This window comes from Vespa velutina, chromosome 1 (assembly GCF_912470025.1).
Source record: "Vespa velutina chromosome 1, iVesVel2.1, whole genome shotgun sequence".
Lineage (NCBI taxonomy): Eukaryota > Metazoa > Arthropoda > Insecta > Hymenoptera > Vespidae > Vespa > Vespa velutina.
Genome location: NC_062188.1, coordinates 959166 through 985931, shown reverse-complemented (window position 1 = coordinate 985931; position 26766 = coordinate 959166). Strand labels below are relative to the sequence as shown.

At 37.0% G+C, this 26766-nt stretch overlaps 1 protein-coding gene across 10 annotated transcripts in view; it reads right to left on the bottom strand.

The window, feature by feature from the left end:
* LOC124950671 (mucin-5AC-like) overlaps nt 1-26766 on the bottom strand; it is a 189383-nt gene that overhangs the window by 44003 nt on the left and 118614 nt on the right. For all 10 annotated transcript variants that reach the window (XM_047497702.1, XM_047497713.1, XM_047497692.1 and 7 more), the window contains one exon: nt 7063-7175. The gene's annotated coding sequence lies outside the window, so the exon portion shown is untranslated. The remainder of the gene's footprint in view (nt 1-7062; nt 7176-26766) is intronic.

Here is a 26766-nt window from a genome sequence, read left to right as displayed (position 1 = left end):
AGTTAACTTTCACAGATGTTACATCACTGAATGTTTAACGCGTGCGCGCGTGGCAAACGAGAAAACTGCAAACGAGGCTCGAAATCGTCGTGAAACAATGCGTACCGAACGCAACACTGCGATACGACCAATCATTTTTCTGATTGCACTACTATACTTTACATCTATATATATATATATATATATATATATATATATATGTGCATACATCGAATGATATGCACGTATGTTGCAAAAGGAGTATGTTGTGTCGGCTTATCGGCGTGGTTTGATGTGCTGCGCCGAGGTTATCGATGATGCATTTGCAGCTGCGACAAGTACGACTAGAGCGAGAAAGCCATACAAAGTTACGAGAGAAGAGAGAAGAGGTGGTTCACGATGACGATGCCGGTGATTGTAGTTGTGTCCGTGCTGGCGTTCGACCGACATCGAATCGATATCTCTCGTCGTAGCACCGTGCTCGGCTCTTGCACGACCGGAGATAGGAGAAGCCGTACGTGTCCGCGCGTCCATATGTTTGTGGCTATGTATGTTATGTGTGTGTGTGTGTGTGTATGTGTGTGTGCGCGCGCGCGTGTGAGCGTGCGTCCACATGTGTATGCGTGTATGTGCGAGTAAGCTTGTCACCTTATTATCGCGTGTGCGCGACTTCTCAATTTTTCCACGTCAAATAACCGACAAATTCTTTATCTCTTTCTTTCGTTCTTTCTTATATACTATTCTAAATGGAAAAAAAAAAAAAAAAAAATTAATATCCCATTGATGATATACGTGTTTTCCTAATTCTATCATATCGGTTATGTCACGAACTTTAAGGCAATTAAACGAAATGAAATTATTAGACACGCGACGTGCGAACGATCTCTCTCTCTCTCTCTCTCTCTCTCTCTCTCTCTCTCTCTCTCTCTCTCTCTCTCTCTCTCTCTCTCTCTCTCTCTCTCTCTCTCTCTCTCTCTCTCTCTCTCTCTCTCTCTATCTATCTCTCTATCTATCTATCTATTTATCTATCTTTCTCTCGATCGTTGTTAGTTGAACGGAAAATTTGCAGAAGAGTCGTTCGAAGTATCTTTCTCGACACGTCGCAAGGGTAGGAAAGTCCTTTCTTGTTTTCGTGCCGCGAATCCGAAACTCATCGTACACGTACTCACTTCTCTGCGCGTCTGCAGCAACTCGTTCTATCGTTTAAGCTTCGTGAAGGGAGAAGAGAGGAAGAGAGAGAAAGAGAGAGACAAGAGAGAGGAGGGTGGAAAAAGGGAACGGAGTACATGCTTGAAAAGCCGCCAAGTTTTCTCTTTTCCCACTCTCAGCGTGCCGCTACCCCCACCAATTTCTCTCCCTTGATTTTCCCTCAGGAGAGAAGGGAAGTCAGCCAGCTTTCGCCTTGATGTCCGTCCTACATGTGGTATCCGCGAAATTGTTCGGAAACTCTGGCAATAAGTCGACGCTCACGAATCGAGTCAGAAAGAAAAAAGAGAGAGAGAGAGAGAGAGAGAGAGAAAGGAGAGAGAGAGAGAGAGAGAGAGAGAGCGAACGTGTCTTTTATTTCATTCGTACAAACAAACCTACTAGGAGCAACTCGAAAAATGTCCAAAGGATTTTGTGTAAATGCTTTTACGTGAGCAGCACCTTCTTCGTTTTCTCTCCTTTTCTATTCTACATCTCTCATCTTTCTTTTACTCTTACTCTTCTTTTTCCAACACCCATCTTTCCACATCTTATTCTCTCTTCTTTATCAGACAAAACTTGTCGTTGTCGTCATCGTCCTCGATTCTTTCTTTTTTTATTGTTTTTCTTTTTCTTTTTTTGCGTTTCATCGATCGTTCTCGTCCCTTTTCTTACAAAACTTATTTCTCTTTATACGTACCCCTATCTAACCACCTATCCACCTACCTATCAATTTACTCACACATAATTACGTTTACACAAGGACGTATTACAGAAATTGAAATCCCACTCGTAACTTTGCGAGGACTGAAATATAAAATGAAGAGAAAGAGAGAACAAGAGAGAAAGAAAGATGGAAAGACGACGGGGAAAAAAGAGGTTGACGTGGTCGTCGACGTAAAAATAGGTAGGTAACGCTCTAGTTCTTTAAAAGCGCGGCCACGAGCGTGCACTTATTGCATCCGTACGAATGAACGGACGAAAGGACGGACGGACGGACGGACGGACGGACGGACGGACGGACGGACGGACGGACGGACGAACGAACGAACGCTTCATATACTTTTATCTTCGCGGTAGAGACCGACGAAAAACTTTATTTTTCTCGACGCACGCCGAGCACGGCCATTTCTCTTTTTAAATCGTCCTGTCGTAAAAGTCACGAAGATATTTATTCGCGTTACGACGCTTTTAAAAATGAATCCTATCACGTTCACAGTTGAGTTCCAAAACCAAAAATCTATTGGTTAATATATATTTTTCTTGTGTATATTTAAAAAAAAAAAAAAAAAAAGAAAAAAAGAGAGAGAGGGAGAAAAAACCAGATATCGATTGCTCAAATATAATATATCTATATATATTTTCGCTCTTTTTCGATTTATCTCGATTTGCATTATTTCGAAATTACGAATTGATGGACTCGTACCGAGGATAAATCTGTGATACATGTAATTGCTCGTAAAACATGTAAATTAAATCAAAGAGAAAGATAGATAGAGAGAGAGAGAGAGAGAGAGAGAGAGAGGGAGGGAGAGAGGGAGAAGAAACAGTAATAGTAAAGCGTGAAAATATGAACTGATTTATTCGACACTCGATTCATCTTTCAAGGACATACGACTAATAGACGTATGCAAATTGGAAGGTTAAAGGGAAAACCGCGCTTTGCATACGAGATAAATCGACTTGATACGAAGCAAGAGAAATCTTTCTTCTCTCTCTCTCTCTTTATCTGTCCCTTTCTCTCTTGGCATCTATCTCATTCTCTTCCTGTTCATCTTCCACGGTCTCTACGGCGCGTCTAAATGTAAAGAAGGGGGATTCGAGAACGCGAAAGTGGATCATGTTAAATCCTTTGAATTATGGAATTTAATTCTACGGGGGGGATTCTCCGGTCGTTAGCCTTTTAAATGTAACACTGACGGAAGAGAAACCAAGTTCGCTGAAAGATCGTGTAAAGAGCATCGTTAATCGTCGCGCAAGGCGATTTACTTAATCTGTTGACTGCGAGCGTAACGCCGTGCTTGCTTCTCTAAATTTAAAGAGTGTATGAGAGTAAGAGAGAGTGAGAGAGAGAGAGAGAGAGAGAGAGAGAGAGAGAGAATTATAGGATTTACTTAGGTATACGGAAAGAAAACCCGCAAAACTTTCCCTCTACGTACATATGTAATTATTCGTGACTGCTAATTGTACGTTAGAAAAATAAAATCTGTCTTTGTTCAACTGTCCGTGTTAAATCTTTCTTTTTATTAATTTTTCTTTTCTTTTCTTTTCTTTTTTTTTTCTTTTTTGTCGAAGGAAATAAAACGATCGGTTTCGAAAGAAATTACATATGTTGTAAAATAGATATAAATAGGAGACACACGTTTTACTTAAATGGATAACGAACTAATGTATAAGTTGAAAGGGGGTGGGAAAAAAAAAAAGAAAAAAGAAAAAAGAAAAAAAAAAAAAAAAAGAAGAAATATTAGGACAAAATCAAATATCTTTTAGAAAGAGAGAGACGTGACACGTGTCATGAAAGATCTATCTCCAAAGGAAAATAAAAGAAGCAACGTTTTCACGTGTAAGAGCGAAAGAGAGATGGGAGACGAACGAGAGGGTTTGTCGAGAGGAGATGCTAACAGGAGTAACGCGTTTACACCGCGACGCGCTTTTCACGGGGGTGTTTCAACGAGAGAGAAGGTCGTATTCACTCTCTCTCTCTCTCTTTCTCTCTCTCTCTCTCTCTCATTCTCTCGGCCGACCAACCGACACCCTTGGCATAACACGTTTGCAAGAATAGAGGGTGCAAACTGAGAAAACAAGAGAAAAAGAAAAGTGTGTGTGTGTATGTGAGAGAGAGAGAGAGAGAGAGAGAGAGAGAGAGAGAAAGAGAGACAGGTCTACCATTCCAACCTCAAAAAGCACACATAATGCTTTGGAGCGTGTCAGGAGGACGCACGTTTAAAACGAAAGCTGTAGTATGAAAAAAAAAAAAATCGCAGTTTTCTTCTTCCAACCACCTCTCACCCTTCAATCCCTTTTTATTTTTTATTCTGTCTCTCGGGCCGCGAATCCTCGGCATATATCTTCTCGAGAAGAAAAAAAAGAAAAAAGAAAAAAAAAAAAATATAAATATACATACTCGCATCTGTCCTCCCGTAATTGAACTGACATTGGGATCGTAGTCCCATTAATATCTATTCGAGGACTCATTCGTCCTTTGCAAAATGCCTCCTCTCCTCTCTCCGACGTACGTATGTACGTTCCAGTTATCGAAGCGAGACCACAAACGCAGAACAATCGTGCAGCATGATAAATTATCGATGGGTCGCTTTATCGAGCGATAAATGCAGCACGGTCCGTTGTATAATCCGGCTGTAATAGTAATCCTACGATTATTCCGATATTTGTGTTCTCACGATTACCATTAGACAGATCGCTCGCGACCTAATGACATAATCGAGATCCGAAGCCCACTGTCAATTTAATGCATTCCTATTAAATCCATTGCTGGTGGCTCTGTTACCGATCGGTCCCGTCTACAACACAACTACTACACGATCTCAACTATGTATTACATATATACCTTGTATTAGCCACAGAGAAGGACAATACATGCACGTTACGCGTATACGTTCACGCAAGTAGGTAGGTAGGTAGGTAGGTAGGTAGGTAGGTAGGTAGGTAGGTATATATACCATCGATAATCCTTGTCCAAGTTCGCGTGTCCTTTAGGTCCCGTAGATCCGTAAAAGACGAAATCGTGAGACATGCTTCTTACCACGTTAAAACCGGTTGGTAAAAGGTGGTGGAGGCAAGACCATCTTATTCGAATTGCTAATTAGGTGCGTGCAGGATTACTGTAAATCGACGCTCGGACCTCTATTACTGTAAAGATAGTTCCCCGTATTCGATGAAATTCTCGAAAGTCTAACTACTAATACTACTCTAATAGTTTCTAACGGAATATCGTATTATTCCTATTTTAATCCTATTTTTCGATTTTCAACAAGGTCTGATAAATGAAATTTCGGTAAAACACTAATTAGAAACTTTATCGAACGATTTATATTGTACGTCATCGGATATAATGTTACCAAGATACTTTCGAGCACAGTATAACCTACTAATTAACGGACCCCATGAAGAGCGATACTGTTAAATAGATCTGTGATTGATGATCATGAACAAGAGACATTGATTTTACCGTAAACAACGTGGTAAAGGTAAGAGAAGGAAGAAGAAGAGGAGGAGGAAGAGGAGGAGGAGGAGGAAGAGGAGGAGGAGGAGGAGGAAGAGGAGGAGGAGGAGAGGACATAGCATAATTTCCTTCGCTTAGTTCGCTCGCGAAACCTTGATACTCGAGCAGAGTCCATAAATCCACGGTGTCGTCGATGCAATCAATTCACTTTAATCAGAAACGTCCAACCGAGTCGCGGACTCTTCTTATTATCGCAGCTGCAGGCGAGAGGCATTAGATACAGTTCCTTACAAAAGTATACTCGCGTAAACTCGCACTCGACTAACGAATGAAAAAAGAAAAAAAAAGAAGAAAGAAAAAAAAGAAAAAGAAAAAAGAAACAGACAAGAAAATAAGAGAAAAAGGAAAACAAAAAGAAAAAAGAAATGATTTATTTTCATCCAGTTAAACATTATTATTAATATATTAAACAATATGAATTTCTCTGTATAATCCTACCGGATAGAACAAAACAAACTCTTTCTTTTTCTATATTTCATACTCAAGTAAAAATGAAACTTCGTGTTGTAAATCAAGAAGATATATATATATATATATATATATATATATATATATATATATATATATATAAAAAAAAAAGGTTATGACAAAGCTCTCGTTAATTACCTCGGTATAATTTTAATCTGTGATCACTGGCTCGAAGAAAAACGTAAATTAACGAGCGCGAAAATCAACGACCGCGAGAGAGGAAGCACATATACTTTTCTTTCTCATTTTTTTCTTTTTTCCCCTCCCCACCCTTTTTTCGAATCCAAGCGAGTCAATTGCCTACGAATAGTCGCCTCACTTGTTTTAGAATACTTCTTCAATTTTTTTCTTTTTCTTCTTTTTTTTTTTTTCTTTTTTCTTTTCTTTTTTACAAGCAATACTATGATACACTTCTGTGAGCAAATGTATATACGCAGATAGGGTATCTACGTGCGTATATACGTACATAGCGCGGTCAGGTCCGTGCGCCATTAAAAGCAACGACCGGAATTATTTGCAAAGTGAGACGACGGAAGCGCTCGTTACTGCGCGACGAGTAAACGTGTACACGTACGCACGTGTGCTTCAACTGTATTACTTTTTCGTTGTCACATGTGTTTATAGGTTTCCGCGTATCACTGATTATCGTACGTAACAATAAAAACATCTTCGTATTAGAAGATTGAACGTTAATTTAAATTTATCCTTGCGTATATCTTCATTTTAAAAATAATTCGAAAAAATCAAGGTTCTCTTTTGAGGAAAAAACATTCGATGACAGAAAAGAAAAAAAAATATTAATTTAGTTTCAACGATTCTAGTTTTTCAATGACCTCAATCAATATTTCTCGTTGAACGAGTTATTCTTATTATTATTTATAAAACTCTTACCAGTTTAATACTTTTTATATTTCTCTCACTCTCTCTCTCTCTCTCTCCCTCTCTCTCTTATCTATACATTTATATAACTCGTAAGAGAATATCGTGCCTATTTTTCGCCTAAGGTAGAGGACAGGTGTACGTAGCCACGTTGCATGTTGTCGTACGATAAAGCGAAAATGCAGGGACGATTATATGGGCCGAGTACGAAAGGAGTGTGAAAAAGGAGAAAAAAAAGAAGAAAAAATAAAGAGAGAGAGAGAGAGAGAGAGAGAGAGAAAAAGAAAGAATTGAAGCAAAAGAGGTACCTGGTGTGGCTGCAGGGTGTCGGGGATGGGCTGCGGGCTATTAGCCGGCCGTGCTTATAGGACGCATCGGCGCAACCTCCACCTCCAAGCCGTTCCGATTTTGTCTCTGCATTCTGTAAACAAAACAAAAAAAAAGTTTAGAGATATATAATTAGATTACTTTTGATAACGAAATTATATCTTGTTCTTTAAGAAAGATTTTAGTTAGTTCCTGATGCAACATTAGGTGTTTAAAAAAAAAAAAAAAAAAAAAAAAAAAAAAAGAGGGAGAAGAAAATCACGATGTACCTAAATAGGCACAGTGTTTTACACGTTGTAAAAAAGTGGAAAACAAAAGGAAGGGGAAATAGGACGAATAGAGAGAGAGAGAGAGAGAGAGAGAACGAAGGATGGCCAGTGTGTTTGCACTAGCGTTGGCGTTGCATCAGTATGCGAACGGTGTGTCTGATTAAACGTCGATATGCTCCCTTCCTCACCCTATTTCGCCTTCCACCCTTCTGTAGACAAGGAAGAGAGAATCACGAACGCGCAAAAGCACGCGCCTACCCTCGCGATCGTGTACTACATAGTCGTCAGACTCAAGGGACTGACTCGACCGAATAAAAACCTTGAGATCTTATTTCTTTCTTTTATTCTTTCTCCTCTACAAAGCTTCGATTAATATTTATACTCGGCGATTTGAAAAAGTATGCTTAATCGAGCGTTTAAGACGATTCAACGAAACGAGTTCTTTCAGCAAGGCCAATTAAGACAAGTTCTTGAGAGAGTTATAGCTTCCGAGTTACGCCCGAGGATATACTTGAGCAACGCTAGAGATGATAAAGAAAGAAGGACAGGATAATGCGTCAGAGGTGCGAAAAGAATTCTTTTTTATTTTTTCTTTTTTTTTTTTTTTCTTATCGCTTCTGAAAGTGACAATAATGAAATTCCAAGGGAATGAGAATGAATTATCGTCGATTCGTTTACATTATTGAAACAATTTAAAGATCATATAAAGGTCATGTAAAATGTGTTCTGATCTAGCATATAAACGATTGTATTATAAATCGTAGGTTTAATAAGCGTATAAAACGGTATATTCGAAGGAGAAATGGTTATTTAAAAAAAAAACAAAAAAAATTGAACAAACTTCGAGCTCTACGTGCCCTTTAATTTCTCGATTATCAGTTTCCTATCATCCCTCTCGATAACACGATACGCCCAACGATTTTATCCGATTTCATACTTTTTTCTACTTCTGTTTTCTTCTTTTTCTTTATTTATTTATTTATTTTTTCCTCTTTTCTTTTTTTTTTCTCTTTGTGTGTAAAACGCAAGCTCGACCGCGAATGCTTTTTAAAGGGCCGACGTCTATGGTGTAATACACGCGTACACATAGGTATATACACACGTAAAAGGAAGGAAGGAAGGGCTGTCTGACGCTCGTCGTCGTTGGTGGAAAAGTTTATATTGGATTTCATATTTAATGGAACGCACACTCTTGCCACCATCGTCACCGCCACTACCACCACCACCACCACCACCACTACCAACACCACCACCACCTCCCATCTCCGCTTTCCAGATAAATTATTTATGTTGAGACACGCTCGGCCTCTGTTTCCCTCTTGGTAAAGGTGACGAGAAAGGTAACCGTGAGAAAAAGATAAAGGCAACGAGAAAGAAAGAAAGAAAGAAAGAAAGAAAAAGAAAACGAGAAAGAGGGAGAAGGAGGGAAACGTCGAAATCGAAGTTTTCTGTTATCATTGCGATTACATTATTTATCAAAAAAAAAAAAAAAAAAAAAAAAAAAAGAAAAAAAGAAAAGAAAAAAAAATAAAGAAATAAAAAAAAACAAAATACTATTCCAAGAAAGATCGAACAAGGAAAATTACATTTAGTTTCTTCGTTAACGAGACAATAAAACACAACGGTATCTCACCATCTTCGATATTCTTCCGAGAGCGTAATTAAGAAGGCATTCAAATTCGAGCCGCATTATGTAGATTGAAGGAGAATAAAATAAGAGGAAGGAAGAGAGAGAGAGAGAGAGAGACAACAACGATGATGAGGACGAAGACGACGGAAAATTGTTATTAATTTATCGTCTGAAGAGGACCAAGAAGAGTACGCTTTAAACGACTATACGTTAGTCAGAGGTAAACCACGATTGTCGTTAAAACGGAAGGACGAAGGATTCCTCTCCTTAAGGAAAAGAGAAACTCCTCGACTGATTCGAGATACTCGAATGGTGCCTTTTTAATTGGGCCACCATTCTCGAAACCCAAAGAAGGGAAAGATTCGTAGAAAAGTAGAAACAGTAAAGAAGAGAAGGCTAAAAAGATACAACGCGAAGGTACACCCCGACGCCATTCATCCTTTTAATGGCTTCATTGAATTTTCAAGAGGGTAGTAATTGATGACTCTTCATTGTCCCGTCCTATTATTACCATGGAATTGATATCTTTGAGAAATTGATTCAAAATTACCACCCTCTGTGTCCGATCTTATCGGCGCTTCAATACAATTGACTTTTTATGCAGGCTTAATTTTACATAATACATGTCATGTTGCGTTGTATCGTGAAAAAAAATACACACATATATATATATATATATATATATATATATATTAAATGCAAGTAAGTACTAAAGATCACAATGTTAACGATACTTTCCTCGTTCTCGGTATCGTGTACTTTCAGTAACCTTTCCACAGTACGACCATACAAACGGCACGACAAAGTGCCCATGAAATCTCGTAGAAAGAGAAACGATTCGATAATTGGCAGAATAAATCACATTGGCGTAGTATAAGTGGATGGATTCGAAAGAGAAGAAGTGTGGGTGTGTGTGTGAGAGAGAAAGAGAGAGGGAGAGAAAGAGAGAAAAAGAGAAAGAGAAAGAGAGGGTAGGAAGGAAAGAAAGAAAGAAAGAAAGAGAAAATCTAGAGGGACTGGAGTAGGAAAAATCTGCTTAATTGCTCTCTCCGTTGTTCAAAGGATAGCTTATGCCTGAGATCAGGTTCATTCGTCGAATCGATTTTCACTGTCGGTCCAAGTGCGCATACATAAAACAACAACGCTTTGATTATCATTAATCCATGTGAAAAAGAATGAAAGAAGAAAAAAGAAGAAAAAGAAAAAAATAAAAAAATAACTACAGACAAAATAAATATAGAAAAAAAATATACGTCGTAAAAAAAAAAAAAAGGAATGTCTGATTTTTCTTTTTTTTTTTCCCCTTCTTCTCCTTCTTCTTTTTTTCACCCGTCGAAATTCTCGAAATCAAAATTTGGTATTTTCACAATGGTATTTTCCTTGTCTCGTTCAGGTTCCGACGTGTCATCTCTGACGAACGACGCGCTTGTTTCTGCTAGGCGAAATTGCTATGCCGCGTTCGAATATCCCGTACGCTGTGTGTTACCCGCACACGGGCCAACGCGGCAATTTGTCAAAGAGTGCACTCGACCGAGGCATCGATTAATTTAACGATTAAATTATGCCACCTTCCTGCCGGCATATATCCGTCGCGTTACCGAGTCGAGCCGAATGAAAGAGTTATATGCTCTCCTAAAAATCGTTCGGCTATAGATCAACGTTTTCCGTCTAGACTATTCCGATGATATCCAATCCGGCAATATTATCAATTTACGATTATTATTTCAGGAAATTTCTTAAAAAAAAAAAAAAGAAAAAAAAAAAAAAAAAAAAAAAAAAAAAAGAAATAAAAAAAATAAAAAAAAAAAAAAAAATAAAAAAGAATAGAAAGAAAAAAAAAGAAAATGATCACTCTTTCGAAGCAATTTATGAAACGTAAGAAATAGAAAACATATACCAAATGGGTATATGCTTAATCCCTCCCCCTTCAACACGTTTTATTAATTTTATTATATGTCAATAATAATTAAAATAAATCCTAAGGAAATTTCTTGTAACTCGCACGATGAATAATAATCAATTTTTAAATGCGTTTTCTTTTTTCTTTTTTTTTTTTTTTCTTCCCCTCCTCTCATCCTTTTTTCTCTCTCTTTTGAGATCAATTGAGATTTTCTCGAGGAATAAAGTAAACATACATATATATATACGTACATATGTACGTACATATGTATATACTTATGTAGGTATAGGGACCGATCTATAGTGGTTAACCCCGGTTGCTTTTGAAACGAACCACCAGTAGCCATGTAATATAGAACTTAATCTACGGAGCATCATTACGCGTAACAGAGTCACGTGCAGATTCGTGAGCAAAACCCGATAGAAACATTTTGATGATTTAATGTTTCAACTTATCCGTACACATTCGTAAATCGAATATATTTCGATGCGATACGCTTGTACACGTTTGGATTGTTCTATACTTGAAAGAAGAAAGTTAAAGTGAGAGAAAGAAAAAGAGAGAGAGACAGTAAAATAAAAAGTTGACTATGTCCTCTGCGATAGTCGAAAATTTATTTATTTTACTCCCTTCTATTTCCCGTACATTTCGTTTTCATTTCTCGAGAGAAAATCGAACTAAACGAGGCCGTAGTATTGAATAAAATATCAGTGTTCTCAGGCTTCAAGCGAGATAGTACACGCCGATACGATCATTTCCCTTTAAATCAAACGAAATAAGATTCGTAAGTGTCGCTCTTATAAGTCAATGAAGCTGTAAAAAAAAAAAAAAAAAGAAAAAGAAATGAAAAAACAAAAAAAAAAAAAAGGGGGAAGAGATAAAGAGAAAAAGAAAAAAAAAAGAAATAAATATCTATATAAAAAAAAGCGAGAAAAAATATTTACAGAAACAGAGGAAAAGGAAAAAAAAACAACAAAAGCCAAAAAAAAAAAAAAAAAAAGAAAAAAAAAAGAAAAAAAAAGAAAAAGAAAGAAAGAAGAGAAAACCACATTAACGCGTTAATTAACCATTTCCGTAGGGAAGTAGTTTTTAGTTCAGATAGATAAGTCACATTTAACCGTGATATCGTTTAATCGTAGAAACGACCTTTTCGCTAATTGGTACGCCATTGCAGTCGCCTTTGACGTGGAATACGAAAGGTACGTATTTCTCTCTCTTTCTCTTTCTCTCTCTTTATCTCTCTTCACTACTCGCACGTCGCTCGTTTGAATTCATTTCCCTTGGTCCATCCCTCGCTCTTTTAACTACGAAAGGAGAGACTTTGTGTGAATTTAACAGCGATAACGAAGCGCGACTTCGTCGATAGTAGCAGTCGAACTAATTGGTTCGACTACGAGCGTGTACAACGCGATCTCGTCGGATCACTTTCGAGTAGTACCTACCTACTAGAAAAGAAAGAGGAGAGAAAGAGAGAGAGAGAGAGAGAGAGAGAGAGAGGAGAAAGAGAAGAATACGAAATCCTATTCCTGTCAGTGCTTCTTTTCACCTTTCGATCCACGTTCGATTAGAAATTTCTAACGCTTTCAAAGCATGTTCTTCCTTCGATCATTTCTTTCATTATCCTCGTCTTATCGTAGCCACTACATGAATTTACAATTTACAAAATCATAGAGAAATTGCATAAGTGAAATATCATTAATCACTCCGTATCCTTTTCCCTTGTTTTATTTATTTACTATATATTTTTTTTTTTTCTTTTCCTTTTTTCTTTTCCTTTTTTATTTCACGTAACTCGAACGATCGTTTTGACGTTGGACAGGGCTTTAAATCGATGGTTTTTAATAACATCTAAAATTCACAAGCGGAAAGTAATCCTCGTCCACAAAATACGTATACTCTATACCGATGTATAAATTATTTTTTACATACAGGGAAAGGGGGAAGGAAGGGGGTGGAAATAAATAAATGATGATGGCTCGTATACCGGATATTTTTTGTTTTTTATTCTTTTTGTTCCCTTTCTTTTTCTCTCTCTCTCTTTTTTTTTTTTTTTTTTTTTTTTTTTTTTTACAGCAAATTGAACGTTTATCGGCAAAGCGATCCGTTTTTTGATCGGTCGAGTTGGCTTTCGTAGAAGCCACGATGAATCATAATTAACCACTTTTGAAGGCATGCATCGATAGGGCCGAGTGCAACAACGGCCATTAAGCGTGACGATCCGTCAGCGATTTTACGCCGTGCTAATAACGTGTAATGTCGAATTAACGCGACGTCCACATTTATTCGTTCTCTCTCTCCTTTCCTCCCTCTCTCTTTCTCTCTCTCTCTCTCTTTCCCCTTCTCGTTATGTCGCTCACGGAACGAACGCACGTTCCCACCGATATATAGGCCGAACACATTGCATTAATGTTGAATACGTTTTCGGTGTGATCGTATATCAAAATGGCTGACGTAGCGACCGCGATGCAGCCAATCCATGCCAGAAATAGCCGCGAATTAAAATCGCATTGGCCTACCTACGCGTGATCAAAGATGACACTCTATCCGATACCGTTGACGATTCGATTTGTAAATGCGAATTCGCGATCCGTGTCCTATGGGAAATAAAGAAGAAATTTCATACAAATAAATAGATCACATTAATTTAATTCTCGCGTAGGTAGTAAATTAATATATGAATTTATTTATATATATATATATATATATATATATATATATATATATATTCGATCATATTAGTAATTAACGAGAATGGACAAAAGGGAAAAAAGATAGAAAAAATAAATAAATAAAATTATATTACTGAACAAAATGGATGGATGGTACTTTTGAACTTAACGAATACCTTTTATATCGTTCAATTTTTTCATGAATAATTAGATCGCGTAAAAAGAGAGTAATAGTGGTCGTTCACATCAAACAAACAGAACGGCAGAATTACTCGATTAACAAACATACATATATATATATATATATATATATTTATATATATATATTAACATTGTGATACATTAAACCGCGCGAGTTTAATGAGCCGATAATCTCGACCTCTTGAAGAGAGCTGCTTTATCGCGAGTCGAGACGATAAACCGTGACGACGACAAAGACGACAAAGAAACGTGTTTCCACGCGCGAGAGCCCCCAACATATTAACGCTGCATGAATGCGTGGCCGTTGATGCGTTGAGAATAGAACTTTAAGTACGAGGCCGAGTGACGTCATTGCCGTTCTCGCGTTGATACGTAGTAATACTTACTCTTTCGCGTACCTCTCCGCCACTTTGGAATGTTTCACGCCTACGAATGCCTCGTAAGAATTGGCCAAACTGAATTTACTCTTTATCACATTATTATTCGCAATCTTTTTATTATTTTACGTAATATAACGATCTACACAAATATTTTTTTTTACACAATTTTCTCTCTCCCTCTCTCTCTCTCTCTCTCTCTCTATATATATATATATATATATATATTTCGAATCTTTTATTTTCTAATCTATTTTTTTGTTTAATCATCATCGACAACAACATCCCTTCCTTATCTCGTACAATATCACAAAGAAGTCTTCGGAAGATAAGTTTTCATTTGAAAAAGAAAAAAGAAAATAAAAGGAAAAAAAAAAAAGAAAAAGAAAAAGAAAAAGAGAAAAAACCAAAAGAAAGGAGAGAAACGCGCGTGCACCTAAATTGAGTAAAATGAATAAATATTCCCGGTAAGGAGGAAAATCTTTAAATACAATGGTGTGCAATGACATCGTAAAAGAGTCATGATCGTAAAAAGAGTTATAAAGAGGAAGTGGTGGAAAAAAAAAAAAAAAAAAAAAAAAGAAAAGAAGAAAGAGAGAGAGAGAGAAAGAGAGAGGGAGAGAGAGAGAGAGAAAGGAGAGGTGGAGGAGAGAAAGGAATGGGGGATTACGAGTGAGAAATCTCGCGGTTAACTTTTATGGCGCAATTAACGTATTTATACGATACCCAACGAATCAGAAATGTTTTAACTGTTCCCTTTTTCTTGCTCTTCTTCTCTCGTTTACTATCTCCTTCTCGCTCCACCTTTCTTTCTTTCTCTCTCTCTCTCTCTCTCTCTTTCTCCCCCTCTGTTTTCTCGTACTCTTGAATCGGTCCAGGAGGAACTCCAAGCCACGCCACAGCACGCTTTTATCCACAAACTTCTCTTAATGGCTGATCAACAAGAAACCCAAAGTTCCATCTCGGTGGAAACTTTTTAATTAAAGAAAAAGAAACGTTGGGTTGAGTATCTTTCGAAGGATCTTTCTTTCCCCCGCCCATTTCAGTGTCTCTCTATCTCTCTCTCTCTCTGTCTTTCTCTCTCTCCCGTTCTCTTTTTTTTTAGAACGAACGATACCCATTACAAACCACAACCGATTCTCTATCTCCAAATTTTTCATACGTCTTCGTCGAGCTCTTTCGAGTCGAACTTTACGTCTAATTATTACGTAACTTGATTATCCAACAAAACTCCAACTCAGATCCGAGATTTTTCCTCGTTGAAAAGATAAGAAAATAAAGCGAAAGAAGATAGAGAAAAATGAGGATGGGAGAGATATAGGAAATGGTATACCACCGACCACGAGGAAAAACAATTTTACTCCTCCAAGTTATGTTTCCTTTCTTCGAGATGAGTTTCAAGATGAGAATGAACAATCGATTGAAAAAAACCGTGAAAACTAAGAACGAAAGGGAGCACGAATGGAGTTCGTCGATTTGAAATTTTCTTCGTGCAAGAGTAGAACGACGACATTTAAGAAAGACGGAGTGAGAAAGAGAGACAGAAAGAAAAAGAGAGAGAGAGAGAGAGAGAGTTGTAGTCGTTGGTAAGAAGATAATCCACAAGTGGACTCGCGAGTAAACGATCTACTCTAAAATAGTTGAGTTTCTATCTCCAGGTTTCTTTTTCGCAAACACATACTTAAGTAACTTTCTTAACTACACAATGACATACTCGTGTTTGAATGATAAGCGATAACGAATAAAGAATAATCGTTTTATATCATATCCTTCTTTCTTCTTCTTATTATTCGATATATTATTTACGATTATAATATACGAACTAAATAAGTAATTGCGTATCACGAAACGAAATTACAAAGGAAAACGAAAAGAGAAAGAATACTAAATGGTAATTTAAATTGTCGGGACATACTTTGCGGATTTGTCCTGGTCGTGTCCGTAACCTTACTACAAATACCATGACTATATTCCAAAGTCCTTTGAACCTACCAACGTCTACGCGAACACAATGACTTTTCTTTGTTTTCCTTAACGACGAAGCTTTCAAAAAAGAAAAAAGAAAAAAAAAAAAAAAAAAAAAAAAAAAAAAAAAAGGAAGAAAGAATATATTTAGAGGCAATTTTCAAACACCCTCTCTACCAACTTTCTGACCCTTTCACAGCGGGACGTCGATGTTATTGTCTGATTCTTAGAATACCAACAAAAAAGAAGGAAAGAAAGAAAAAAAAAAAAAAAAAAAGAAAAAAGAAAAAGGGAAGGGAAAGAAACTACTATTTTTGAATAAGCATCGATCCTGACTGACCCGAGAATGTGAAAGAAAATGTTAAACATATGATCAGTTTTGTTAACTCAAGTTCTTTCGTGTAAAAATATCGAAAACGAAAAAAGAAAAAAGAAAAATACTCATGGCCTATATCTTAGAATACATATCTAGCGATCAAACATTGCGATATGCAAATGGATAGAACGCAAAATCGAAGACACCTACCTATGTTGTAATGTATAGAAAAAAAAAAAAAAAAAAAAAGAAAAAGAAAAAGATAGAGAAATAGAAGACACACGTGTGTGTATATGTGCGTGTAAATGTCGAATATGAGAACGTACATGTTCTGGGCGTTCACGGATCGTCGAGGCGAATTATTCCGCCTGTACGGCCATTCGTTGTAATACAGCTTGCGTATTATATTCGCGCTCGGTTCGTCGTAACGCCATTAATGGGTTCTGTAAGGTCTTCTTCCCGCCACCAGCACCAGCATCGTCACTACTACTATCCTTCTACTACTACTATTACTACTACTACTACTACTACTACTACTACTACTATCCTTCACCCTTCTCGCTTTTCCTCCCTTTATCCAGAACCGTGAAATCGATCGACTAGCAGAACCTAATGGCGCCATCCCGTATAGCGAAATGCGGAAAATAGCGGAGGCGTAAGAGAGGAGGGTGGAAAGGAGGGTGAAGAGGGGAGAGAAAGAGGAAGGGAGAGAGAGAGAGAGAGAGAGAGAGAGAGAGATGGAGATATGATGAAAATTCGACGAAACTTCTTGAAACTGCATACCTTTACGAATTATGACTTCCCTATCGTAGTGCAATTGATAAGATATAAAAATAAAGGATTTATTTAGAATTGATTTAACGAATCTTTATGATCATTTGCCAATTGAAGTTTAACAAATAAATCAAACGATTAAACATTTATATAATAATAATATTTATAATATATTATGTAATAATAATATTCATTAAGGATTACTTATCGAAAAGAAAAGAAGTAACATCAAAGTATTATTGAATGGCTTGGCCATTCGAAAAAATAAGGAAGAAACGAATAAAGAAAGAAAGAAAAAAAAAGACAAAAAGGAGTAAGCAAGAAAGTAAGAAAGCAAAGAGACGATACTCGTTTCACGAGAGTTTGCTAATTAGAACGATTCGAAATGCCCGATTCCGTGAACGGGGACGAAAAGAAAAGTGCAACTATTGCATTAAATTTAACGATCGCTTAAGTTTAAAGTTCAAATCGTAAAGTGTAGATACGCGTGGTACGTGCATTCGTATTTGAACACTAACCACAAAGTCAAATATTTCGATTCGTAACTTGGACCACTTGTCGTCTCTCGATCGAACGTGACGAGTAAACGCAACCCAACGAAACGAAACGAAACGAAACGAAATGAAATGAAACGAAACGAAACGAGACGAAACGTAACGAAACAAAAAAAAAAAAAAAAAAAAAAAAAAAAAAAGAAAAAAAAAAAAGAAAAACAATATAAAAATAATGTTCAAACGAAGTTTTCTCTACAATCCTTTTATCGAGTGAATCTTTTTCCATCGATTTGTGATTTAAAAACATTCGGTAGTAAGCGGAAGATGAAAGAGAGTTTTAGAGATTATAACCGTACGACGAGATTAGATAAGTACTTACACAGCTTTCGGATTAGAACAAGTCTAATGGAACAACGATAATCTAACATTTGTTACGGCTTCACGAGTTAACAAAGAAAGGTAGAGAAAAAGAAAGAAAGAAAGGAAGAAAGGAAGGAAGGAAGGAAGGAAGAAAGAAAGAAAGGGGAGTCGACAGAATGACGACGAGTATATAGTAGCACTAACGTCGTCGTAAACGTATTATCCAGGCCGTCGTTAGTCTCTCGTGCAAGCAGGTAAGCGCAGGTAGTAAATGTGAACCACCTGTGAATAGATCCGTACCTTGTGGCAGCACCGCCTATAATAATTCACGACATTTTCCTCCTTGGTGAAACAAATTTTCTTACAAAGTAAAGATATATAAAATAAAAAAGAAATAGAGAGAGAGAGAGAGAGAGTAAGAGAGTAAAAAATATAATTTGCATGATGTATGCAAATGAAATACGATTAATAAAGAAAGCAACGTTCACAAAGACGAACTTCGATGTTTGCTCAACCTGAAAAAGGACTTTTTTCTTTTTTTTTTTTCTATTATTTTTTATCAACTAGATAACAAGTTAAGCGTAGAAAGGAGTTTAAAAAAAAAAAAAAAAAAAAAAAAAAAAAAAAAAAAAAAAAAAAAAAGAGGAAAAAAAAAGAAAAGAAAAACAAAGGAAAAAAAAGGAAGAAGAAAAAAATAATAGATATAGAAAGAGGGAACAAAAAAGCGGCTCATTTTCTAATATATTCTAAAAGCGTGTCTGTCTTTCGAATAACGTAAGAGGCTCTTATTAAAATCAGAGAAATTCTCGGAGAGTTCGTGAAAGAGAGAAAGTTTGTATTTCCGTGATCGTTTCGTAAAGTAAGAGAAGAGAGACAAGACAGGAAGAAAGTAAAGATAAAGAGACAGAGAGAGAGAGAGAGAGAGAGAGAGAGAGAGAGAGAGACAGAAAAAGAGATAAAGAAAGACAAAAGGGGGAAAGAGGAAAAAAGGAGAAACGGACAAACGACGGTTAATAACTGGCACGTCCGTGTAAACTGCGAAAAGAGGGTAAGGAGGAAATAAAGTTGAGGAGGATACTCGCCTTGGCGGAACGTAAAGGAAGATTGGATTGGTTCCGCTCTTCCAATAGAGCCTGGAATCTCTCTCTCTCTCTCTCTCTCTCTCTCTCTCTTTCCCTCTTTCCCATCACTCTTCTTCCCTCACACTTCGTATTTCGCATCGGCTCTCACGCGCACTCGAACCCACTCACACACTCATATACGTACACGCGCGCACATACAGAGAGAGAAAGAGAGAGAGAGAGAGAGATGCAAAGACTGCAAGAGAACGTGCAAAGGCGACCTCGACGAGGGAATATTCTCTTTTGAAAATTGAGAAACACCTCGTCGAGGCACTTCGAGACGCTCGTTAGGCTCCTTTTTTAGATCTCCGTTCTCCCACGACGAGATTCATGCTCGAGACGATCTTTCTCTTTCTCTCTCTCTCTCTCTCTCTCTCTCTTTCGTTTCCCCTACCGAACTGTAATATCTCCCGATTTTTCAATAACACTTCAAGGATCCCAACTGGCTGCCTGGCTGGCTGGCTGCTGCTTTTAATGTCAAGAACGACTCCTCCGGACATTCTCCTTCGTTCTACCTTTTCCCCTTTACCCGCTTTTTCGCTTATTCCTATATATCCATACCTTTTTTGTATATATTAAGTTTGCTCTTACGTTTCGTCAAAATTTAACTTCGTTCCCATTTACTTTTTCTTCTTTCTTTTTTTATTTCTTTTTCTTTTCTCTTCTCTTCTTTTTTCTTTTTCTTTTTTTTCTTTTTTTTTTTTTTTTTTAATCTCAACATCTTTACTTTGTTCACTGGTAATCGATGCCTATCGAAATATTTCGATGAGATCGATTAGACAAAGTAGTTCCATGAAATGCTATTAACGAGAAGAAGAAAAAAAAAAAGAAAGAAAAAAAGGAAAAAAATAAAAAAAAAATAACGTTACATCTTTGATTAAAATTGATTTCATTGAAACGTATCGATAAAATCAATTGGATCGCATTAACGAAAGATGATTAATTAAAAAAGCGTCGAGGAACGAGTTTGATGTAGTACAAATATCATTCCCATCGACGTTTCAAAGAAGGACTTCGATATTTGCCAACGTTCAGCCGATCTTCGATGAGAAAGAGAGAGAGAGAGAGAGAGAGAGAGAGAGATCGATGAGCACGTAAGAGAAGGAAAGCGGACGGTTCGAAATTACCGATACATGTTGGAGTTTGTTCGTGATATCGCACCCAGACGAAGTAGGTATATCGATATCGTATCGGATGATCGAGAAGTCAAAGTGTTTCCTCAAATACGATGAACACGAAGCAGCAACTTCGACGCTCCAACTTTCTCTTCCGTGGCTACGATGACGACGAAACGTTTCAGAAGCGACAACTCTCATCCATAAATGTATATGTACGTTATACAGACTGTGTATGCTGAAATATTTTTCTTCTTCTTTATATTTTATACAAAATTATATATACATATATATATATATATATATATATATATATATATATATATATATAAAGAATGCTACCAACAAAATTTATTGCAAGAGCTAAAAAAGGAAACACGTTTCTTTTGCATCTTTTAACAGTTTCGCCAATATTAAATATTTCCTTATACGCTTGGATGATGAGAACTCTTAGATATACATACGAGAATAAAAAAAAAAAAAAAAAAAAAAAAAAAGAAAAAAAAAAGAAAGAAAGAAAAAAAAAAAAGAAAAAAAAAGAAAGAAAAAAGAAAAGAAACATCGCATCACATCGCCTGTCGCGTTTTACGTAAAACGCAATAATATTTTTACGAGCGTTGATCTTCTCGTTGAATATTACAAAAAGAGAAGAGTAACGACGCGAACTATGTATCTTGCGAAAAGGACTTTTCCCCCTCCCTCTCTTTTGTCTCACTCTCTCTCTCTCTCTATCTCTCTCTCTTTCTCTTACTCTCGAAATAACGAGCAGTATCACGAATAATAGGAAGCGTCGCGACGACTCGTGCCAAAACTTGTGCGTCGTTGTTTTCGTCGTTCGCAAATACAGGAAGGCATTTCGATGTTTCTCTGCGCGTAATTCGGCCATTGTAAAAAGCGAACGAACGGGAATAAAACGTAACTGGTAGAGGAGGAGAAGAGAGGATGGTGTGAGAGAGAGAGAGAGAGAGAGAGAGTAGGAAGAATTTAGGTGCATTTGCAATTTTCCTCCATTCACCGTTGGTAGCGCGAAAACGCGTATGATTTTAGTAAAACCAACCGACGTTTATCGAATGAAACAACGCGGAACAATAAGCTCGTCTCGCGTTTATTAATTTACTTTTGTTATCGAACGACGAATATCTTTTGTTCAGATTCCGTTCAGTTCAGTTCCGTTTCGTTTCGTTTCTTCACTTTTTTTTCTTTCTTTTTTTGTTCTTTCTACGTTTATAATTGATCGTTATAAATAAAAAAGAAAGAAGATTCTAACATTTGGATTTACATTTTGTTTCATTTAGGTATGTGCGCGCGCACGTGTGTGTGTGTGTGTGTTTCTTTTTCAACAATTGTTTTATCTTCGGGAGATATAACTGGTTTGACAAATTTTCACTCGAATTGATTGAAAGAAAAAGAGAAGAAGATAGATAAAGAGAGAGAGAGAGAGAGAGAAAGAGAAAGGTAACAGAGAGATAGATAAAAGAGACATCTTTTTAAAAGCTATTTTACGTTCGCTTCTTCCTTCGTTCGCGAACAAAATCGTTTATCGATTTTTCCACGTAGCTCGCGACACATACATACCTCCTTCCATATAGGGACCTTTCCCTTTCTTTATTTTCCCTAGACGATTTCGCGCCCACCTATCGACATATACATATATGCATACATAATCCGTACCATGCGATTCCTCTTGAACGCTCGAGAATTTGATTTCCCGAGTTGAAACGGGCTTATCGGAAGTCGATCGAAATATCGAATGTCAATCGACGCGTGTTAGATCTTCTCGTTTTACAATCTTTATTTCTTTTCATTATCCAATCGAATAAAAAAAAAAAAAAAAAAAAAAAAAAAAGAAAAAAAGAAAAAAGGAGAATAAAAATAAGGATTCGTATTTAATGGAACGCGATTTAAAGAGGGGAACGAATAAAGAAAAGAAACAAGTTAAAAAGGAAAAAAAGAAAAACGAAATTAATTGTCAACTATCATAAAATATTTTCAAGTACGTATATATATATATATATATATATATATATGTACGTAAATATGGATACATAAATGTCATCAACAAAAGTGTACATCGAATTTGCGACTGTCCATAGCGAAACATTCGAACGATCGATCGATGTTAACGGGAACATGCATCTACTCTCTCTCTCTCTCTCTCTCTCTCTCTCTCTCTCTCTCTCTCTCTCTCTCTCTCTCTCTCACTCTCGTTACGAACAAATTGAAATCGCTGAGTGGAAAGCGCTTCTGGATCGTAATTAACGCGGTTAACTGGCAGCAGCGTCAGAAATTTCGATTGTGTCGCTGTTTAACACCGATAAGATTCGATCTTTCGATCGTTTTCCTGCCCCTCTCTTTTAATCTCATTTCATTCTCTTTATACGAAATTTACCCCGACATACGTACATACATACATACATATATATATATATATATAGGTACGAATATTCATTCGATATGTAATTAAAATAATGCCCAATGGATAATTAAGATATTTCTACTTCGTTTTACAATCAGATCGTTTATTATAACTTATTCATTCGCTATAAAATGACTATAAATAGAATCCAATGAAATTTTACGATCGTCACGGTCACGCTCGACAGTGGTGAGCACGGTCGGAACTTGACGGTCTTATTAAAATACCGATGTGAGAAAATGTGTGGTACTGGAAGCTAGCCAGAGAACAGGAAATAATGCCGATTCGTAGTTACGGTAGAGATAGAGCGATAGAGTGAGTAAGTGAGAAAGAGAGAGAGAGAGAGAGAGAGAGAGAGAGAGAAGCTAGAGTGCATCGATGGCCCGACTAACCGCAATCCCCGACCGCCAAGAAATAACGAGAGTGCCGCTCGTTATTCGATTGGACGTCGCTCGTGTTTTGTGGAAGCGCAAGGTTACGTTCGCTTTTCTATCGAATGGCCTGGAAACGACGTGGAAATAGAACGATGGAAAGCGCCTAGAGCTTTCTATATTGACTCGTTTTAATCCTTTCCTACTTTGTATTTACCGTGTAAGTAGATAAATCTGAGTTGTATTCGAGATGAATAGAGAGATTTAACAGACCGCCAATCTAACGCGTATAAAATTTATCCCGAGGATATAAATGGTGATTCATTCGTGAGAAAATACAAATAATAAAAAATAGTGCAAAAAAAAAATATATATATATATACATACATATATATATATAAAAGCAGAAAGAAAGAAATGAAATAGAAATAAAATAAAAAGGAAACGACAACAAAATAAATAATAGAAAAAAAAAAAAACACACACACGCGTGACGTTACGCGAACGCACGTACAAATTAATCTTTCGAATGGTCTCTCTATCGATGAAGCTTTCCGCGACCGAATAAATCAAATCCGATCTGAATGAATACACTCAAGCTGTAGGAAAATAAAATTCTTTTAACCGCCAAGAATACTCGCTGGATTTACAAAAATCCCTCTCTCTCTCTCTCTCTCTCTCTCTCTCTCTCTCTCTCTCTCTCTATCTGTCTCTCTCTCTTTCTGTTTTGTTTGTATTCAAAGAATAATCGAGCGACAAATTTCGCTAGAGCTCGTGAAAGCGTGAAACGATAAAGATCTGCGAATGTATAAAAACTCGTACAGGGCAAAAGAGAGAGAGAGGAGAAGAGAAGGAGAGAAGGGGAGAAAATCTATTTCAAAGAGACGATAAGAAAAGTATATCCACCCGTAGCAGCATCGTGCTCCCCCATAAAATTATACCAACGGCCATCGAGTCGGACGTTAATACGACGTTACGTTCTGCAGTCGCAGCAGCATCGTTAGACCTAATTACGCTCATAAACCATCGTTGTCGCCACGAAACGCGAACTCGCCCTCGTTCACCTTGTATCGCGGAAACGCTTCCACCTTTCCAACTTCGTTTTCCATAAATAACACGTCATCCTAGAGACATGAGAATAATATCGTTGGTGTAACTACCACATGTACCTATACAAACTCTACGTGTGTTTATATATATATATATATATATATATATATATATATATATATATGTATATAGAACAGTTTACTCCTTGTTATACCTTCGAGGATAATCGTAAGCTTCGCTTCGCGTTTCGCTTGCGATAAAACCTCGTTACAAAGGACGAGAATATGTAAACGTATGTATTTACTGACGTATGCTAAAGCATTAAGAAATGCTTATGTGCATGCGTGCATGTGTATGGATATCAAAGAGAGAGAGAGAGAGAGAGAGAGAGAGAGAGAGAGAGAGAGAGAAGAGAAAGAGAGTGAAAGAAAGAGATAAAAAAGGTAGTCTCATTAGGCATGCGCAAGTAAAATAATAGATTAATATTATTTTCAACGCGTGCCAAGGCTCGTTCTTGCAATTCACCCTGGATATAGAAAATCTATATTCCTATACGTTCTAAACTTCTGAGAAAGGTTAATGGAAAAACGCCTGGTGGTAAATTTTCATAGTTTACAGTGAAAGTATAAAACTAGTATCCCTCCTATCTTCGAAAGGTTAAGGTTGAAGCTCCGTCGTTATTAGATGATGTGACATACACGTAGGTATATACATATATATATATGTATACGCGCGTACATATTTACATACATATATATGGTTCGTACAAAGGTAAAGTTCACGAAATGACTAATCCTCTTTTTTCTTATCTCTTTCTTCTTTAACTCAACAAATTTTCTCTAATTACGAGATAATCAAAGAATATCACCCACCGAGACGCAAAGTCTCTGTATACACCAAGCGTAAACACGAAAGTATCCCCGATAACGATCTCCTTTTCGGTCGTTCGCCAAAAATCGTTGAACTTTACGAGGATCGTTAAAACATTTTACGGTAAAGAGAGAAGCGACGAAAAAGTTTCGCGAACGATTTCCCTTTCATCTTCTCAGAGTTTTTACAACTTCTCTTTTCGATCGGTGCACGTTCATACGTTTATTAAATACATTTACATGTACGGATATATGAAACTTAAAAATAGTATATATATATACACTCTTAAGTAATACGAATCCTTTCAGAAATTTTGCCTTTCTTCTTTCATTCGAAATATAAGAGTTAAAGAGAGAAAGGGAGAAAGTTAGACGAATAAACATATATATATATATATATATATATATATGTTTATATACAGAAGAGAGATAGATAGATAGATAGAGAGAGAGAGAGAGAGAGAGAGAGAGAGAGAGAGAGAGAGAGAGAGAGAGAGAGAGAGAGGATAGCGGTTGTAATAACGCAAGTAACGTCGTTCGAAACTTACTTTTCGCGACTAATAATGTAGCAAATAAGCGGTACATTATGTGAAGCGCGAGCACGAGCACGAGCAAACCTTTATTAATATTGGAAAATCTCCATCTCGACGATATCACGACTATCGAGGTTGCCTATAAATTCCGACAGCACGGGGAAGCTGCTCGCGCCAGCTTTTACTGCAGTTATACGACCAACGTATACATAAAATCGTGTGTTTCCAAAGCCCACCACCAATTCGACCAAACCAACTCGAATCCAATTTTCCAAAAGTTATCGATTAATAAAAGAGAGAGAGAGAGAGAGAGAGAGAGAGCAATTTTTTCCACTTTCATGGTATTTTTCCCCTATTTTTTCTTCTTTTTTTTTTTTTTTTTTTTTTTTTTTTTTTTTTTTTTTTCGAAAAATAATAAACAATATTTTATAATAAAAACGAAAGATAATAAACAACGATCGGATCGGTATGCTTGACTCGCCTTCGAGCGTTTGTTGTTTAATCGTCGATGTTAAATCGATCGACCATAACGGGTTTGAGGCTATCGCATAACTTCGCCTCTCTAGAGAAGAAGCTTTCGTCGAAGTAGAGAATCTTCTTCGGTCGGTCTTTGAAGTTACGAGAAGATTGCAAGAGGTCGCGAGAAGGATCGATGAAGCGGCAATCTTGATGAACCTCAACGACTCGTCTACTCTAAGAAAATACGTCGTAAAAGATTCGTCTAGCTTTTAATAGCAGGTATTAGAAATCCTTCGAGCGATTCATAATTGTTTACGATCTATCTAATTTTAACTTATATATCAGATTTAATAATACTTGAGAAATTAAGAACTACCTATGAGTTTTACCTTTAAAATTCTTCAAGTAAATTTTAACTTTCGTTTCGTATCGTTTCGTTTCATTTAATTCGTTCGTCCGTCCGTTCGTTCATTCGTTCGTTCGTTCAAAGTTTAAGAAAGTTTTACGTTTCGCGAAAACACGTATACAAACGCACACACATAGGATAGCGTGCGCACGCGATAACATCCTCACATTAGCACATAGGGAACACGTGGACACAGGACGCACGAGCTGGCATTCGGCCCGTGTCCTGCGGAGGACGAGGTTAATTAGTCTAACGGATTCAGGCTGTTTGCAATTGGCTCGAGGACGACGGCAGCCACATGGAAAACTGCAGCGATTGAATTAACTCCGTAGAGGAGAGACTAAATGTAGGATAGAGAGAGAGAGAAAGAGAGAGAGAGAGAGAGAGCGA